Genomic DNA, 19,286 nt, shown 5'->3' with positions numbered 1-19,286 from the left:
CAGAGCTGGACCCCGCCTGTAGCAGTGAGGGGTGGTCCCCACTCCCGATGACCCTGTATAGACCCCCAGGAGCCCGCCCCAGGGGCCCCAGAGGGAGACCAGAGCTGGACCCCGCCTGTAGCAGTGAGGGGTGGTCCCCACTCCCGATGACCCTGTATAGACCCCCAGGAGCCCGCCCCAGGGGCCCCAGAGGGAGACCAGAGCTGGACCCCGCCTGTAGCAGTGAGGGGTGGTCCCCACTCCCGATGACCCTGTATAGACCCCCAGGAGCCCGCCCCAGGGGCCCCAGAGGGAGACCAGAGCTGGACCCCGCCTGTAGCAGTGAGGGGTGGTCCCCACTCCCGATGACCCTGTATAGACCCCCAGGAGCCCGCCCTAGGGGCCCCAGGGGCCCCAGGGGTCCCAGAGGGAGACCAGAGCTGGACCCCGCCTGTAGCATTGAGGGGTAGTCCCCACTCCCGATGACCCTGTATAGACCCCCAGGAGCCCGCCCCAGGGGCCCCAGAGGGAGACCAGAGTTGGACCCCGCCTGTAGCAGTGAGGGGTGGTCCCCACTCCCGATGACCCTGTATAGACCCCCAGGAGCCCGCCCCAGGGGCCCCAGGGGGAGACCAGAGCTGGACCCCGCCTGTAGCAGTGAGGGGTGGTCCCCACTCCCGATGACCCTGTATAGACCCCCAGGAGCCCGCCCTAGGGGCCCCAGGGGCCCCAGGGGCCCCAGGGGGAGACCAGAGCTGCACCCCGCCTGTAGCAGTGAGGGGTGGTCCCCACTCCCGATGACCCTGTATAGACCCCCAGGAGCCCGCCCCAGGGGCCCCAGAGGGAGGCCAGAGCTGGACCCCGCCTGTAGCAGTGAGGGGTGGTCCCCACTCCCGATGACCCTGTATAGACCCCCAGGAGCCCGCCCCAGGGGCCCCAGAGGGAGACCAGAGCTGGACCCCGCCTGTAGCAGTGAGGGGTGGTCCCCACTCCCGATGACCCTGTATAGACCCCCAGGAGCCCTCCCCAGGGGCCCCAGAGGGAGACCAGAGCTGCACCCCGCCTGTAGCAGTGAGGGGTGGTCCCCACTCCCGATGACCCTGTATAGACCCCCAGGAGCCCGCCCCAGGGGCCCCAGAGGGAGACCAGAGCTGCCCCCCGCCTGTAGCAGTGAGGGGTGGTCCCCACTCCCGATGACCCTGTATAGACCTCCAGGAGCCCGCCCCAGGGGCCCCAGAGGGAGACCAGAGCTGGACCCCGCCTGTAGCAGTGAGGGGTGGTCCCCACTCCCGATGACCCTGTATAGACCCCCAGGAGCCCGCCCCAGGGGGAGACCAGAGCTGGACCCCGCCTGTAGCATTGAGGGGTAGTCCCCACTCCCGATGACCCTGTATAGACCCCGAGGAGCCCGCCCCAGGGGCACCAGGGGGAGACCAGAGCTGGACCCCGCCTGTAGCAGTGAGGGGTGGTCCCCACTCCCGATGACCCTGTATAGACCCCCAGGAGCCCGCCCCAGGGGCCCCAGAGGGAGACCAGAGCTGGACCCCGCCTGTAGCAGTGAGGGGTGGTCCCCACTCCCGATGACCCTGTATAGACCCCCAGGAGCCCGCCCCAGGGGCCCCAGGGGGAGACCAGAGCTGGACCCCGCCTGTAGCAGTGAGGGGTGGTCCCCACTCCCGATGACCCTGTATAGACCCCCAGGAGCCCGCCCCAGGGGCCCCAGGGGGAGACCAGAGCTGGACCCCGCCTGTAGCAGTGAGGGGTGGTCCCCACTCCCGATGACCCTGTATAGACCCCCAGGAGCCCGCCCCAGGGGCCCAGGGGGAGACCAGAGCTGGACCCCGCCTGTAGCAGTGAGGGGTGGTCCCCACTCCCGATGACCCTGTATAGACCCCCAGGAGCCCGCCCCAGGGGCCCCAGAGGGAGACCAGAGCTGGACCCCGCCTGTAGCAGTGAGGGGTGGTCCCCACTCCCGATGACCCTGTATAGACCCCCAGGAACCCGCCCCAGGGGCCCCAGAGGGAGACCAGAGCTGGACCCCGCCTGTAGCAGTGAGGGGTGGTCCCCACTCCCGATGACCCTGTATAGACCCCCAGGAGCCCGCCCCAGGGGCCCCAGGGGGAGACCAGAGCTGGACCCCGCCTGTAGCAGTGAGGGGTGGTCCCCACTCCCGATGACCCTGTATAGACCCCCAGGAGCCCGCCCCAGGGGCCCCAGGGGGAGACCAGAGCTGGACCCCGCCTGTAGCAGTGAGGGGTGGTCCCCACTCCCGATGACCCTGTATAGACCCCCAGGAGCCCGCCCCAGGGGCCCCAGGGGGAGACCAGAGCTGGACCCCGCCTGTAGCAGTGAGGGGTGGTCCCCACTCCCGATGACCCTGTATAGACCCCCAGGAGCCCGCCCCAGGGGCCCCAGGGGGAGACCAGAGCTGGACCCCGCCTGTAGCAGTGAGGGGTGGTCCCCACTCCCGATGACCCTGTATAGACCCCCAGGAGCCCGCCCCAGGGGCCCCAGGGGGAGACCAGAGCTGGACCCCGCCTGTAGCAGTGAGGGGTGGTCCCCACTCCCGATGACCCTGTATAGACCCCCAGGAGCCCGCCCCAGGGGCCCCAGAGGGAGACCAGAGCTGGACCCCGCCTGTAGCAGTGAGGTGTGGTCCCCACTCCCGATGACCCTGTATAGACCCCCAGGAGCCCGCCCCAGGGGCCCTAGGGGGAGACCAGAGCTGGACCCCGCCTGTAGCATTGAGGGGTGGTCCCCACTCCCGATGTCCCTGTATAGACCCCCAGGAGCCCGCCCCAGGGGCCCCAAAGGGAGACCAGAGCTGCACCCCGCCTGTAGCAGTGAGGGGTGGTCCCCACTCCCGATGACCCTGTATAGACCCCCAGGAGCCCGCCCCAGGGGCCCTAGGGGGAGACCAGAGCTGGACCCCGCCTGTAGCATTGAGGGGTGGTCCCCACTCCCGATGACCCTGTATAGACCCCCAGGAGCCCACCCCAGGGGCCCCAGAGGGAGACCAGAGCTGGACCCCGCCTGTAGCAGTGAGGGGTGGTCCCCACTCCCGATGACCCTGTATAGACCCCCAGGAGCCCGCCCCAGGGGCCCTAGGGGGAGACCAGAGCTGGACCCCGCCTGTAGCATTGAGGGGTGGTCCCCACTCCCGATGACCCTGTATAGACCCCCAGGAGCCCGCCCCAGGGGCCCCAAAGGGAGACCAGAGCTGCACCCCGCCTGTAGCAGTGAGGGGTGGTCCCCACTCCCGATGACCCTGTATAGACCCCCAGGAGCCCGCCCCAGGGGCCCTAGGGGGAGACCAGAGCTGGACCCCGCCTGTAGCATTGAGGGGTGGTCCCCACTCCCGATGACCCTGTATAGACCCCCAGGAGCCCACCCCAGGGGCCCCAGAGGGAGACCAGAGCTGGACCCCGCCTGTAGCAGTGAGGGGTGGTCCCCACTCCCGATGACCCTGTATAGACCCCCAGGAGCCCGCCCCAGGGGCCCTAGGGGGAGACCAGAGCTGGACCCCGCCTGTAGCAGTGAGGGGTGGTCCCCACTCCCGATGACCCTGTATAGACCCCCAGGAGCCCGCCCCAGGGGCCCTAGGGGGAGACCAGAGCTGGACCCCGCCTGTAGCAGTGAGGGGTGGTCCCCACTCCCGATGACCCTGTATAGACCCCCAGGAGCCCGCCCCAGGGGCCCCAGGGGGAGACCAGAGCTGGACCCCGCCTGTAGCAGTGAGGGGTGGTCCCCACTCCCGATGACCCTGTATAGACCCCCAGGAGCCCGCCCCAGGGGCCCCAGGGGGAGACCAGAGCTGGACCCCGCCTGTAGCAGTGAGGGGTGGTCCCCACTCCCGATGACCCTGTATAGACCCCCAGGAGCCCGCCCCAGGGGCCCCAGGGGGAGACCAGAGCTGGACCCCGCCTGTAGCAGTGAGGGGTGGTCCCCACTCCCGATGACCCTGTATAGACCCCCAGGAGCCCGCCCCAGGGGCCCCAGGGGGAGACCAGAGCTGGACCCCGCCTGTAGCAGTGAGGGGTGGTCCCCACTCCCGATGACCCTGTATAGACCCCCAGGAGCCCGCCCCAGGGGCCCCAGGGGGAGACCAGAGCTGGACCCCGCCTGTAGCAGTGAGGGGTGGTCCCCACTCCCGATGACCCTGTATAGACCCCCAGGAGCCCGCCCCAGGGGCCCCAGAGGGAGACCAGAGCTGGACCCCGCCTGTAGCAGTGAGGTGTGGTCCCCACTCCCGATGACCCTGTATAGACCCCCAGGAGCCCGCCCCAGGGGCCCTAGGGGGAGACCAGAGCTGGACCCCGCCTGTAGCATTGAGGGGTGGTCCCCACTCCCGATGACCCTGTATAGACCCCCAGGAGCCCGCCCCAGGGGCCCCAAAGGGAGACCAGAGCTGCACCCCGCCTGTAGCAGTGAGGGGTGGTCCCCACTCCCGATGACCCTGTATAGACCCCCAGGAGCCCGCCCCAGGGGCCCTAGGGGGAGACCAGAGCTGGACCCCGCCTGTAGCATTGAGGGGTGGTCCCCACTCCCGATGACCCTGTATAGACCCCCAGGAGCCCACCCCAGGGGCCCCAGAGGGAGACCAGAGCTGGACCCCGCCTGTAGCAGTGAGGGGTGGTCCCCACTCCCGATGACCCTGTATAGACCCCCAGGAGCCCGCCCCAGGGGCCCTAGGGGGAGACCAGAGCTGGACCCCGCCTGTAGCATTGAGGGGTGGTCCCCACTCCCGATGACCCTGTATAGACCCCCAGGAGCCCGCCCCAGGGGCCCCAAAGGGAGACCAGAGCTGCACCCCGCCTGTAGCAGTGAGGGGTGGTCCCCACTCCCGATGACCCTGTATAGACCCCCAGGAGCCCGCCCCAGGGGCCCTAGGGGGAGACCAGAGCTGGACCCCGCCTGTAGCATTGAGGGGTGGTCCCCACTCCCGATGACCCTGTATAGACCCCCAGGAGCCCACCCCAGGGGCCCCAGAGGGAGACCAGAGCTGGACCCCGCCTGTAGCAGTGAGGGGTGGTCCCCACTCCCGATGACCCTGTATAGACCCCCAGGAGCCCGCCCCAGGGGCCCTAGGGGGAGACCAGAGCTGGACCCCGCCTGTAGCAGTGAGGGGTGGTCCCCACTCCCGATGACCCTGTATAGACCCCCAGGAGCCCGCCCCAGGGGCCCTAGGGGGAGACCAGAGCTGGACCCCGCCTGTAGCAGTGAGGGGTGGTCCCCACTCCCGATGACCCTGTATAGACCCCCAGGAGCCCGCCCCAGGGGCCCCAGGGGGAGACCAGAGCTGCACCCCCGTCTTGCACCGCGCCCCCTTGGCCCCCGGCGGTGTGAACGTTCCTCCTCGGGGTTCAGATGCTGCCCCCTCCCTCGGTGATGCTCTAGGAAATAAGTTGGAGGACTCCCCTGCTGTTGTACGGCATCGTGGGGTTCACGTCTGCACCCCCCATCACAGAACAAAGAAGGGTTGTTGGCTCCCCCGCCGTCGCGATGCTTCCCACGAAAAGGGAGGTGGTCAGGGCACGTGTGCGCTATATAGGCCACAAATGTCACGACGGGGGCGGAAGAGACGCGCGCACCGTGAGCCCCCCCCACGGTGCCTCAACATCTTACGCCGGAAGCTCGGCCACGACCAGCCTGGGAGCGGCCCCAGACCCCCAAAGGCCAAAGAATCACGAGCAGGAGAAGGGGCCCCGGGCCCAGGAGCCGTGCCCCAGTGGTGGTGGTGGTGGGTGGTGTCGTGGGGGGGGAGGGGCAGTGTGCAAGTTGTCTGGATGGGGGGGGGGGCAGAGTGCAGGTTGTCTGGGGGTGGGGTGGGGGGCAGAGTGCAGGTTGTCTGGATGGTCGGGGGCAGAGTGCAGGTTGTCTGGATGGGGGGGCAGAGTGCAGGTTGTCTGGATGGGGGGGGCAGAGTGCAGGTTGTCTGGATGGGGGGGGACAGAGTGCAGGTTGTATGGATGGGGGTGCAGAGTGCAGGTTGTCTGGATGGGGGGGGCAGAGTGCAGGTTGTCTGGATGGGGGGGGGCAGAGTGCAGGTTGTCTGGATGGGGGGGGCAGAGTGCAGGTTGTCTGGATGGGGGGGCAGAGTGCAGGTTGTCTGGATGGGGGGGGGGCAGAGTGCAGGTTGTCTGGATGGGGGGGCAGAGTGCAGGTTGTCTGGATGGGGGGGCAGAGTGCAGGTTGTCTGGATGGGGGTGGCAGAGTGCAGGTTGTCTGGATGGGAGGGGGCAGAGTGCAGGTTGTCTGGATGGGGGGGCAGAGTGCAGGTTGTCTGGATGGGGGGGCAGAGTGCAGGTTGTCTGGATGGGGGGGGCAGAGTGCAGGTTGTCTGGATGGGGGTGGCAGAGTGCAGGTTGTCTGGATGGGGGGGGGCAGAGTGCAGGTTGTCTGGATGGGGGGGGCAGAGTGCAGGTTGTCTGGATAGATCTGGTTCCATAGCAGCCTTACACGGTGAGCACGAGTGGACAGATCCACTGTGTGGTCAACATGCTTAGAGGACAGTTCTGGACAGAGAAACTTCAGTCTTTCTAACATCATCATTCTGACTGAGGGGTCATCGGCCCCTGTGGGCGGTGGGTGTTTGGACTCCTAGTGAATTCTGTTTATTTCCTCAGCTTCTGAGCTCAACCCCGCTGAGCTGTCCCCCTTGTGTCCAGGGTGACTGACAGTCTAGAGGAAGGGCAGACGCATGACACACTGGAGATGTTGTCACACTCAGTGTGACACCGAGACACAATGTAAGCATTGTGCACGGTGAGAGACGGGGGGGCTCGTGTCTCTGACTCATAGACCTCTAGCGCCCACAAACCCGTGTAAACCGGATTACAGCGCCTTACTGTGTGAGCGCTATAAATACACTGAAGTTATCTCTCAGCCCAGAAGATGCAGGATTCTGGGGTTTTTGTGGTTACCTTCATTTCCAATGTTTAGCCCCCGGCTGTTGTGATCTCATCTGTTTGTAAAGTTGTCTCTCTGACCGGAGTCTTGTTACTAGTATGTTTCCCGTTATATCGGGGCTGCAGACCCTCATCACCCCCTGAACCAGCGGTCTTCAAACCTTTTATTGCTGCACCCCCTTGTAAAAAAATAAAAATCATATCCTCCACCCTCAATTTTTCACAATTATTCTGTTAAATTGGCGATGTTTTAAATGTGTCTAAGCATATTTAAAGATTGCAGTTAAGTTCTGTTGCCCCCCTCACACACTCCCAGCCGGGACATACATGACACAAGATGTTTAGTGACGGCCATTACAAAGTGCCTACTGCCCTCATTTTTTATCATTTAAAACAAAGCATGATGCTTTTATTGTCCAGAGCCTGGTGTCTCCCCTGGGATCACTTAAAGCCCCCCACTTTGAAGACCTCTGGCCAGCGGTAGCTCCTCCGTTAGGGCGGAGGAGCGTTGCGCCCCCGCCAGCAGCAGAAGCTGCAAACCCCTGGGGTGACGAGCAGTGAGGGGAGCGCACTGTGCACTCCCCTCAGAGCGCGTGTCTGTTTGGCCGGCCGTCTCGAGCCGGCCAAACACACATGCGCACTGAGCTCTCGCACAGCAGGCACCGGCTCCCATTCTGCCTGAGCAGCATCAGGATTGGCCGCGCGGCAGGCTGGGAGCCTGTGTGTGCAGCGATGGGAGAAAGAGGAGCGGCGCGGTGGTGTTGGCGGATCAGGTACATTGTTTATTTTTTCAAATAAATGTAAACCCCCTCACATCCTCAGACCCCCCAAACCCCACGTGTCGCACCAACCCCGCCCCTTGTGAGCACTGCGAGCCGCGACTGCCTCAGGCCTAAACTAAGCTTGGGCTGCTCGGTCTCACGACCACCTGGAGAGTGAAGACGCAATCGGAAGACAGAGGATGCGTGAGCAGTGTGATGGTACTCACCACCTTGGGCAACATTGGTGAACAACACTTACTCACCAGAGAGCTGCCCAGTGACTCAGGGCTGGGAGAGAAGGCCTGACAAACACCCACCACTGACGTGTGCGTGAATATTTTATTTGTTTCTTTGAGGTTTTGCATAGCACAGACCACATCAAGTCAACATCAGGTGCTCTACATTCGAGAGAGGCCGTGAGGAGGCCCCCTTGCTTCAACAGCAAACAAGTGCATAAGTAATATGTACTGGACACTTAGAAAGTCAGTCTTACAAAACTACTTTTCTTATGGATACTTCTAACCTCAGATTCCTCACCTTTAGAATATCCCCAGGTGCAGACTGGATCTGGAAGCTTCCCACACCATTGGTCCCTTGCACTGTAGGTGGCATCGTGCAGCTCTGCGTCGACCTCATTCCACTATAGAAGTGACTGAGCCACATATTAGTGCCACCATGACCGGCTGACATCAGTTGCACCTTTGTACGTGGTTTGGGACTCAGCTCCCTTTTTTATCTCGAGGATAGCAGCACACAAGCTCTGCTTTTCCGGCGTGTTGTTTTGTATCTGGGCTTTTAACCACGCCCACTGCACACCCACCACTATCATTCGTTCATGGGCTTGCCCTTCAAAAATCCTTTGTTATCATTGGTAAATGCTTCACGTTTGTGCCTACTTTGGGCAGTTGTGTTACCCCATTGGCCATCAACCCTGTTACATGGATAATTGCATTTTTGCTGACAACTTTGACTGCAAGAGAACTTCTTTTTCCTTTTGTGTCTCTCCTTCGCGCTCATGGTGGCTGTCGCAATTTGAATCGGCTCGCTTATTTCCACTGTTTTACTTTTTAGTTTCAATTTGTGTGGCAAGAAAAGTCCAGTTCAGAATTTACAACGCTAACCACTCTAACTCGAGCAAACGCGAGACCCATTGCATTGCAAATGCTTGTTTCTCATCTGTTGACAACTGTTTTTCTGCAAAAACATTTTTTGCCAAAAATTACTAGGGTACAAGGGAACAATGTCCCCTGCCAGGCCCGTGCCCGGGGACCCTGATTTTTAGCCACAAGATTTTATGCCAGAAAGTCTGGCGCTACCAGCTTCCACCAGCAAGCTGTATTCATATGACATCCTACCCCTGCCACCACACTCCATCCTCCTTCATTAAGTGAGATTTGATTCAGATTAATTGGCAGGAAAAGTCATCAGTGAGGTCCTTAGTGCCGTGGTATTCATGTCTTCTTGTTAAGGAGGATATTACTATGCCATACATACTCAACCACTTTGAAGAATTATAACAAATAAAAGTAATTTGCAACTCTTTTCTAAAATTTGGTTAGAGAATTTTTTTAAAGCACTCCTTAGTAAGTTTAGTCTTCAAACCTGACCACAAGTTACTAATTTCATTATAAATAAATAAAGGTGGCAAATAATTAAGAGTATATATATATCCCACAGTTACATAAATTAATCAAATAGTGTTCTCTCAAAGCATTTGAATTGGAATGTTTGGAGTGGGTGGGTGTAGGAGGCTGGCCTGGCTTGTAGTGAGTACCAAGGGGTACTTGCACCTTGCACCAGGCCCAGTTATCCCTTATTAGTGTATAGGGTGTCTAGCAGCTTAGGCTGATAGATAATGGTAGCTTAGCAGAGCAGCTTAGGCTGAACTAGGAGACGTGTGAAGCTACTACAGTACCACTTAGTGTCATATGCACAATATCATAAGAAAACACAATACACAGTTATACTAAAAATAAAGGTACTTTATTTTTATGACAATATGCCAAAGTATCTCAGTGAGTACCCTCAGTATGAGGATGCCAAATATACACAAGATATATGTACACAATACCAAAAATATGCAGTAATAGCAAAAGGAAGTAATGCAAGCAGTGTAAAGTTACAATAGATTGCAATAGGAGCACATAGGTATAGGGGCAACACAAACTATATACTCCAAAAGTGGAATGCGAACCACGAATGGACCCCAAACCTATGTGAGCTTTAGAGGGTCGCTGGGACTGTAAGAAAACAGTGAGGGATAGAAAAATAGCCCACCCCAAGACCCTGTAAGGTAGGTGTAAAGTGCACCTACAACCCCCAGAGAGCACAGAAGTCGTGATAGGGGGATTCTGCAAGGAAAACCAACACCAGCAATGCAACAACAGTGGATTTCCGGACCTGAGTACCTGTAAGACAAGGGGACCAAGTCAAAGAGTCGCGACAGTGTCGAGAGTGTGCAGGAGCCCAGGAAATGCCAGCTGAGGGTGCAAGGAAGCTGCCACTGGATGGAAGAAGCTTTGTGTTCTGCAAGAATGAAGAGAACTAGGAACTTCCCCTTTGGAGGATGGATGTCCCACGTCGTGAAGAAGCTTACAGAGGTGTTCCCACGCAGAAAGACCGCAAACAAGCCTTGCTAGCTGCAAGGGTCGTGGTTAGGGTTTTTGGATGCTGCTGTGGCCCAGGAGGGAACAGGATGTCGCCACTTGGATGAGGAGACAGAGGGGGCGCCCAGCAAGTCAGGGAGCCCTCACAAAAGCAGGTAGCACCCGCAGAAGTACAAGATCAGGCACTTAGAAGAGGAGTGAACCGGAGTCCACCCGAAGTCAGAAAAGGGAGTCCCACGACGCCGGAGGACAACTCAGAAGGTTGTGCACTGCAGGAAGGAGTGCCGGGGACCCAGGCTTGGCTGTGCACAAAGGAAATCCTGGAAGAGTGCACAGGAGCCGGAGCAGCTGCAAATCAAGCGGTACCCAGCAATGCAGTCTGGCGTGGGGAGGCAAGGACTTACCTCCACCAAACTTGGACTGAAGAGTCACTGGACTGTGGAAGTCACTTGGACAGAGTTGCTGAGTTCCAGGGACCACGCTCGTTGTGCTGAGAGGGGACCCAGAGGACCGGTGATGCAGTCTTTTGTTGCCTGCGGTTGCAGGGGGAAGATTTCTTCAGAGCTTGTAGGAGGCTGGACTGGCTTGTAGTGAGTACCAAGGGGTACTTGCACCTTGCACCAGGCCCAGTTATCCCTTATTAGTGTATAGGGTGTCTAGCAGCTTAGGCTGATAGATAATGGTAGCTTAGCAGAGCAGCTTAGGCTGAACTAGGAGACGTGTGAAGCTACTACAGTACCACTTAGTGTCATATGCACAATATCATAAGAAAACACAATACACAGTTATACTAAAAATAAAGGTACTTTATTTTTATGACAATATGCCAAAAGTATCTCAGTGAGTACCCTCAGTATGAGGATGCCAAATATACACAAGATATATGTACACAATACCAAAAATATGCAGTAATAGCAAAAGGAAGTAATGCAAGCAGTGTAAAGTTACAATAAATTGTAATAGGAGCACATACGTATAGGGGCAACACAAACCATATACTCCAAAAGTGGAATGCGAACCACGAATGGACCCCAAACCTATGTGAGCTTTAGAGGGTCGCTGGGACTGTAAGAAAACAGTGAGGGATAGAAAAATAGCCCACCCCAAGACCCTGTAAGGTAGGTGTAAAGTGCACCTACAACCCCCAGAGAGCACAGAAGTCGTGATAGGGGGATTCTGCAAGGAAAACCAACACCAGCAATGCAACAACAGTGGATTTCCGGACCTGAGTACCTGTAAGACAAGGGGACCAAGTCCAAGAGTCGCGACAGTGTCGAGAGTGGGCAGGAGCCCAGGAAATGCCAGCTGAGGGTGCAAGGAAGCTGCCACTGGATGGAAGAAGCTTTGTGTTCTGCAAGAATGAAGAGGACTAGGAACTTCCCCTTTGGAGGATGGATGTCCCACGTCGTGAAGAAGCTTGCATAGGTGTTCCCATGCAGAAAGACCGCAAACAAGCCTTGCTAGCTGCAAGGGTCGCGGTTAGGGTTTTTGGATGCTGCTTTGGCCCAGGAGGGAACAGGATGTCGCCACTTAGATGAGGAGACAGAGGGGGCGCCCAGCAAGTCAGGGAGCCCTCACAAAAGCAGGTAGCACCCGCAGAAGTACCAGATCAGGCACTTAGAAGAGGAGTGAACTGGAGTCCACCCGAAGTCAGAAAAGGGAGTCCCACGACGCCGGAGGACAACTCAGAAGGTTGTGCACTACAGGTTAGAGTGTCAGGGACCCAGGCTTGGCTGTGCACAAAGGAAATCCTGGAAGAGTGCACAGGAGCCGGAGCAGCTGCAAATCAAGCGGTACCCAGCAATGCAGTCTAGCGTGGGGAGGCAAAGACTTACCTCCACCAAACTTGGACTGAAGAGTCACTGGACTGTGGGAGTCACTTGGACAGAGTTGCTGAGTTCCAGGGACCACGCTCGTTGTGCTAAGAGGGGACCCAGAGGACCGGTGATGCAGTCTTTTATTGCCTGCGGTTCCAGGGGGAAGATTTCTTCAGAGCTCCTGGGGCAAGAAGGAGGCAGGCTACCCCCAGAGCATGCACCACCAGGAAACAGTCGAGAAAGCCGGCAGGATGAAGCGATACAAGGTTGCAGTAGTCGTCTTTGCTACTTTGTTGCGGTTTTGCAGGCGTCCTGAGCAGTCAGCGGTCGATCCTTTGGCAGAAGGTGAAGAGGAAGATGCAGTGGAACTCTGGTGAGCTCTTGCATTCGGTATCTGAAGAATTCCCCAAAGCAGAGATCCTAAATAGCCAGAAAAGGAAGTTTGGCTACCTAGGAAGGAGGATAGGCTAGTAAGAAAGGTAAGAGCCTATCAGAAGGAGTCTCTGACGTCACCTGCTGGCACTGGCCACTCAGAGCAGTCCAGTGTGCCAGCAACACCTCTGTTTCCAAGATGGCAGAGGTCTGGGGCACACTGGAGGAGCTCTGGGCACCTCCCCTGGGAGGTGCAGGTCAGGGGAGTGGTCACTACCCCTTCCTTTGTCCAGTTTCGCGCCAGAGCAGGGCTGGGGGATCCCTAAACCAATGTAGACTGGCTTATGCAGAGATGGGCAGCATCTGTGCCCATCAAAGCATTTCCAGAGGCTGGGGGAGGCTACTCCTCCCCAGCCCTCAAACCTATTTCCAAAGGGAGAGGGTGTTACACCCTCTCTCAGAGGAAATCTTTTGTTCTGCCTTCCTGGGCCAGGGCTGCCTGGACCCCAGGAGGGCAGAAACCTGTCTGAGGGGTTGGCAGCAGCAGCAGCTGCAGTGGAGACCCAGGAACAGCAGTTTGGCAGTACCCGGGTTCTGTGCTAGAGACCCGGGGGATCATGGAATTTTCTCCCCAATGGCAGAATGGCATTGGGGTGACAATTCCATGATCTTAGACATGTTACATCGCCATGTTCAGAGTTACCATTGTGACGCTATACATAGGTAGTGACCTATGTATAGTGCACACGTGTAATGATGTCCCTGCACTCACAAAGTCCGGGGAATTTGCCCTGAACAATGTGGGGGCACCTTGGCTAGTGCCAGGGTGCCCACACACTAAGTAACTTTGCACCCAACCTTCACCAGGTGAAGGTTAGACATATAGGTGACTTATAAGTTACTTAAGTGCAGTGGTAAATGGCTGTGAAATAACGTGGACGTTATTTCACTCAGGCTGCACTGGCAGGCCTGTGTAAGAATTGTCAGATCTCCCTATGGTTGGCAAAAGAAATGCTGCAGCCCACAGGGATCTCCTGGAACCCCAATACCCTGGGTACCTCAGTACCATATACTAGGGAATTATATGGGTGTACCAGTGTGCCAATGTGAATTGGTGAAATTGGTCACTAGCCTGTTAGTGACAATTTGGAAAGCAGAGAGAGCATAACCACTGAGGTTCTGGTTAGCAGAGCCTCAGTGAGACAGTTAGTCATCACACAGGGAACACATACAGGGCACACTTATGAGCACTGGGGCCCTGCCTGGCAGGGTCCCAGTGACACATAGACTAAAACAACATATATACAGTGAAATATGGGGGGTAACATGCCAGGCCAGATGGTACTTTCCTACAGTGGGGTCTGATGGCAGGACATCTCGAGCTGGTTAAGAGATGCAGCATTTAGCTCCTCTTTGCAGGGCAGATGATCTTCCTCTCTCATATACACCTAGCGGCATGTGGCATGTTTACTTAGGATTTGCGTCATCTTTGTGCCATGCAAGTGGGGCAAAAGCAACACAAAATCTAAGTCGGATAAATCTGGAGTAGCCCAAGGCAGAGCTGTTGGAAATGGCCCTTTCTGCAGGGTTATCCCCAAACTTTTTGCTGTTTTCCTCCTACGTTTCTGACCCATTTTTTGTTTGCTTTAGGACTCTAGGCACTTTACCACTGCTAACCAGTGCGAAAGTGCATGTGCTCTCACCCCTTAAACTTGGTATAGTTGGCTTACACTTGTTTGGCATGTTTAATGTACAGGTAAGTCCCTTGTAAAGTGGTATCCCATATACCCAGGGCCTGTAAATTAAAGTGCAAGGGTGTAAGTGTGCCTCCGTTGGCACTAGGCAGCACATTGTGCACTAGTGCAGGGAGAAATAGAGGAATGTGCTGTGTTGCCCTAAATATGGCGCATTCCTGACGTTTCCCTATCACGCAGCGAATTGCAAGAAGGTGATTTGCTGCACTGCGTGAGTTGTTAGAGTCAAGCATGCAAAGTGCTCTGTCCCTGGTGTAATCTCTTCATAAGGAGCAGAGCTGTGAGCGATGCTGGTTATTATTAAAATCAGAGCCTTGAGTAAGTGCATCATATCTGATGAAGCTCTACAGCTGGCGTGGAATTATCAGGAGCAGATCTGTGAGTGAGGCTGGTTATTATTAAAAGCAGAGCCCTGAGTAGGCGCATGTTATCTGATGAAGCTCTCCAGCTGGAGTAGGGAGCAGAGCTGTGAGTGATGCTGAATATTATAAAAAAGTAGAGATCTGAGTAGGTGCATTTTATCTAATTAAGCTATCCACTGGAGTAGGGAGCAGAGCTGTGAGTGAGGCTGGTTATTATTAAAAGCAGAGCCTTGAGTAAGTGCATGTTATCTGATGAAGATCTTGCTAGACTAGTACTATAAGGAGCTGAGCTATGAGCAAGGCTCGTTATTATAAAAAAGCGGAGCCCTGAGTAAGTGCATGTAACATGATGATGATCTCCAGCTGGAGTAGTATTATCAGGAGCAGAGCTGTGAGCGAGGCTGTTTATCATTAAAAGCAGAGCCTTGAGTAAGTGCATGTTTTATGATGAAGCTCTGCAGCTGGAGTAGGGAGCAGAGCTGTGAGCGAGGCTGGTTATTATAAAAAGCAGAGCCCTGAGTAAGTGCATGTAACATGATGATGATCTCCAGCTGGGCTGTGAGCGAGGCTGGTTATCATTAAAAGCAGAGTCTTGAGTAAGTGCATGTTTTCTGATGAAGCTCTGCAGCTGGAGTAGGGAGCAGAGCTGTGAGTGAGGCTGGTTATCATTAAAAGCAGAGCCCTGAGTAAGTGCATGTTACATGATGATGATCTCGAGCTGGAGTAGTATTATCAGGAGCAGAGCCCTGGGTAAGTGCATGTTATCTGGTGAAGTTCTCAAGCCGGGCTAGTATTATAAGAAGCAGAGCTGTGAGTGCGACTGCTAATTATAAAAAGCAGAGCCCCAAGTAAGTGCATGTTTTCTGATGAAGCTCTGCAGGCAGAGTAGAGAGCAGAGCTGTGAGTGAGGCTGGTTATCATTAAAAGCAGAGCCTTGAGTAAGTGCATGTTATCTGATGAAGCTCTGCAGCCGGAGTAGGGAGCAGAGCTGTGAGTGAGGCTGGTTATCATTAAAAGCAGAGCCTTGAGTAAGTGCATGTTTTATGATGAAGCTCTGCAGCTGGAGTAGGGAACAGAGCTGTGAGCGAGGCTGGTTATTATAAAAAGCAGAGCCCTGAGTAAGTGCATGTTACATGATGATGATCTCCAGCTGGAGTAGTATTATCAGGATCAGTGCCCTGAGTAAGTGTATGTTATCTGCTGAAGTTCTCGATCTGGGCTAGTATTATAAGAAGCAGAGCTGTGAGTGAGACTGCTAATTATAAAAAGCAGAGCCCTGAGTACGTGCATGTTTTCGGATGAAGCTCTCCAGCTGGAGTAGGGAGCAGAGCTGTGAGTGAGGCTGGTTATCATTAAAAGCAGAGCCTTGAGTAAGTGCATGTTTTCTGATGAAGCTCTGTAGCCGGAGTAGAGAGCAGAGCTGTGAGTGAGGCTGGTTATCATTAAAATCAGAGCCTTGAGTAAGTGCATGTTTTCTGCTGCAGCTCTCCAGCTGGAGTAGGGATCAGAGCTGTGAGCGAGGCTGGTTATTATTAAAAAGCAGAGCCTTGAGTAAGTGCATCTAATCTGATGAAGCTCTCCAGCTGGAGTAGTACTGAGAACGGAGTGCCTCTGTGGGTGAGAACCAGTCCAGTGCTGACCATGTAACGTATCCCAGCATCAGAGGCCTCTGGCCAGAGCTCTGGCCTGCAGGCCTTACATGAGGGGTCACTGCCCCGGCCCTGGCCTGGAGGTACCCATCCTTCCTGTGCCTGAGGGTCACTTCCTCTGACCTCTCATGACTGAGAACTGCTTAAGTCAGACACCCCCTGACGACTCCACCTGTCTGTTTCCTGTAGTGCTTCCAAACTTAAAGGCAGTGCATACATGGACCAGGGCCCACGGACCAGGGCCCACCCTCCCTGGGGGAGGGGTTGGGGCAGGGTGGCTTCCCTCTGGTGGCAGCCTGGGTGAGACCGGCAAGCAACCAGTGCTGTGTGCGGTACGCCTCGAAGCGCTAGAAGTAATCTGTGCGGTCCGATGGGTGAGACCGGCCAGCTCCCTCTGCTCTTTGGTTCAGGCCTTGAAGCACTAGATCGAGCCTGTGCAGTCAGATGGCTGAGACCGGCTAGCTCCCACTGCTCTTTGTGGCAGGCATCGAAGCACTAGGAGCCTGTGCAGCCGACCTCTCTTGTCCCTCAAAACACAGCCTGTCTCCCGTCCTTTGGTCTCTGCAGTTTTTTATTTTTTATTTTTATTTAATGCGTTTTTATATAGCGCGGACTTTACCCGAAGGTGTCAGAGCGCTTCACAATAGGCAAAGTAAAGATACAAGAGGAGAAAAATTACAAGTGAGCCTGTTACAAAAACAAGCGTTACATTACAAGAGGCAATCGTGATAATTGTGCACGTATCAAGAGCAAAAAATAAACGAGGTAGCAAACGATACGTTATGAGAGGAAAAAGTGACGTTTGCAGGTTACAAGAGTAAATAAAGTACGAATAGAGGTAAAAAAAGTTGCAATCAATGGTAGACACTCAAAACACTAAAACAATAGTTATGTTACATGAGGCAGTGGTGGCCGTTGTGCATGTATCAAAAGCAAACAAGATATAAGAGGTAGCAAATGATACCAGTCTCATCTTCCTCTCCTCTCACAGGCTGCTGACCCCTCTTCATCCACTCCAGTGTTCCCCCCCCCCCCCGCTGAATCCCGCCCCCTCCCTCGTGGACCTCCTCCCTCCACTGGGCTCATCGCCAACACCTCTGTGGCCCCTGGAGTCTCAGGCCAGCACTGGACTGGTGCTCCTCCCTCCTCTCTATTCGAACCCTCCCTCTCCCCTGTCACTCCTCACTCTGCAATCCTGATTCTATATACTTTCACACCCCCTTAAGACTCCAGGCGCTGTCTCTGGGCGGGCCTCATGCTGAGCAATGGCGGCTCCCTATCAGTGACTATTCACCCCTCTGCTATGGGGGGGTGAACACATTTACATGGTGAGGGGGGGCTGGTTGAGAGTCACAGCACAAGCGTAGCCACCCTTAGCCTGTCCTGTTTTCAGTGCTTATGTTTTTGTGGATTTCAGTGGTGTTTTTTCAGTATTTTCCAAATATTTTTAAATCTATGTTTATCCCAGTTTATTGAGGTACAAAACACCCAAAATAGACAAAAACTACGTTTTCCAGTATTTACAAAACATGCTTTTTTTGCAGAGATTGTTCTAAAGCACATATTTACTTCTAAGGAGAAGTCATGCGAGGTGTGTCGGTTCTAGACTCATGGGTGTAGGAAGTGTGGGGGACGCGGGGGGTGTATCCCCCCCAGATTTTGGAGGGTGGGGGACACGGGGGACGAAGGTGGGGGAACAAGGGGACAAAACAATTTCCCCTTTTACATCTATTATTCAGAGGGCCATTGGCGCACAAAAGCGCTACTTATAATAGCCCTGTACCGACCATCCTCCAATCTGATGGTAACAGAATGAAGGGGAGTCAGGAGGCCCCCTGCGCCCTCTGCCCTTTTGTTTGTCCTGTTCACAGCTGTGGGCATTAAGGGTGCTCATAAGAACAAAGGGCACAAGGAGGAGAAAAGAGTTTTGGATGATTACTGTCTGCATCACCTGCTGCCTTGAAGAGGATCTGCAAGACAATGAGGAAGATCTAAAGAGGAAACAGAGTCACACTCAGCCTGACACCTGCAGGCTAGAAAGGAGACTCTGAAACACAATATTTGTATTTGACTAAGATCACACCAGTTGGTGAAACAGTGAAGTGGAGATTGGGCCCAGATTTGACCTTTTCACACAACAATTTAGCTATTAGAAGGGTATATTTTCCTCAGATTTTATCTAGGTAATGAAGGGCTTGATTACAGCTTGGCTAACAGGGAGAGGCCATATTTCATTTTGGGCCATTATGCCTAGCATTATTATTTATGTTGTTGTTATCATTACATACTTCAGCATATTGAAGTATATTATCTTTTCTCTATCTTTTCTTCACTGTACTCTGAAACAATCTACCCTATGCCACTGCACCCTACACCACTTTTCTCCACTCTGTGCTACTCTACGCCACTGCAATCCGTGCTGTACCACTCTACTCTACACCACTCTACTCTGCAGCACTCTACACTACGCCACTGCAATCCGTGCTGTACCACTCTACTCTACACCACTCTACTCTGCAGCACTCTACACTACGCCACTGCAATCTATGCTATTGTACTCTAACCATTGTACACAACACCCCTGCACTCTGCCAGTGCACTATTCACCACTTTACTCAAAACCAATGCACTCTATGCCACTGCACTCAATGCCAATCTACTCTGCACCACAGCACTCTATTCCACTGCTTTCAAGGCCACTGTACTCTGCGCCACAGCACTCTAGGCGACTGCACTCTATGCCACTCTACAATACACCACTGTACTCTGTGACCCTCTAATCTGCAACATTACACTCTGCCACTGAACTCCACGCCACTCTACTCTGCAGCACTCTACACTACGCCACTGCAATCTATGCTATTGTACTCTAACCATTGTACACAACACCCCTGCACTCTGCCAGTGCACTATTCACCACTTTACTCAAAACCAATGCACTCTATGCCACTGCACTCAATGCCAATCTACTCTGCACCACAGCACTCTATGCCACTGCTTTCAATGCCTCTGTACTCTGCGCCACAGCACTCTAGGCGACTGCACTCTATGCCACTGTACAATACACCGCTGTACTCT

Source organism: Pleurodeles waltl, chromosome 2_1, assembly GCF_031143425.1.
Source record: "Pleurodeles waltl isolate 20211129_DDA chromosome 2_1, aPleWal1.hap1.20221129, whole genome shotgun sequence".
Taxonomy (NCBI): Eukaryota; Metazoa; Chordata; class Amphibia; order Caudata; family Salamandridae; genus Pleurodeles; species Pleurodeles waltl.
Note: the sequence above shows the minus strand (reverse complement) of the source record.